Genomic DNA, 1,026 nt, shown 5'->3' with positions numbered 1-1,026 from the left:
CTCCCACCCCCAACCCCCTCACTTTGATTGCTACGCCGCTGGCTCCGCTGGCGTGGGCGCGCCGTGCTGTGCAGGCTCAGTGGGGTCGAAGGAGAGGCACTCACAGACTCACACAGAGCCACTCACGGAGTTGCACTCCAGCGTCGGCTGGAGGGGGCGGCGAGGGGGGGAAGTAGGGCAATTGCTGTGTCATCGCTCTCACTTCCTATCCACCCCCCGTGGGGTCGCCGGGGTTACAGAACAAACACCTGGCCGTACCTGCAACGCACCAGGCCCGGCTGAGGACCCAAGTTACTGGAGGTCCTGGTTCACTACGATCGAACAAACAAGAGTTACAGTGGTGAGCCTCCTTCGGGGTAGAAGATAAAGTGCGATGTGTTGCATGGATCCGGGTGAAAGAGTAGCAAATGGTTCGTTAGTCCACATTTTTGGACAAAGGGAGTTAACTATAGGACACTACCAGGGGTTGCCCACACCACCGGGTACATCTCGTACGGAAAGTGTCCATCTCCTGCTTCGTCTACAAATCACCATGTACCGCCTGTGAATACGCAGCAGTCTTGCGGGATTGCATACCCAATATGGCCGCAGGGGCCATGGCCCCTTACGGGGGTTAAGATTAGGCAAACCCGCAATACTGCTGCGTATTCACAGTTGTACACACGCTATATTTTACTCGAGACTTTCACGATATTTGTTGTTGGCGCAACTTGGTGCCTTGGTGCGACTCCTGTCGACAGAGCAGAGCAGAGGGGTGGCGCCGCGGCACGGTGCTCGCCGTCCTGTGCCCGAATACGTACAAGTGAGCTGTTCGGAGGGGCGGCAGAACAGGCGGGCAGCCCGTCCGCTCGGTACTCACATGAGCCGCGGGGCCGCGGGCTGCGTGACCAGCCTGACTCATCAACCTTTCATTAATACACCGGGCCAGGCCAGGCCGCCCGTGACAAGGCACTAACGTTTACCTCCTCGGGTAGGGATCGAACCCTATCAGGGATATTGCCCCTCCCTCCCCTAGCCAAGCACCCC

The sequence above is a fragment of the Frankliniella occidentalis genome, unplaced genomic scaffold, assembly GCF_000697945.3.
Source record: "Frankliniella occidentalis isolate FOCC.00 unplaced genomic scaffold, Focc_3.1 Scaffold2266, whole genome shotgun sequence".
NCBI classification, from domain to species: Eukaryota; Metazoa; Arthropoda; class Insecta; order Thysanoptera; family Thripidae; genus Frankliniella; species Frankliniella occidentalis.
The sequence above is the reverse complement of the archived record's forward strand: the minus strand, read 5'-3'. Positions refer to the sequence as shown.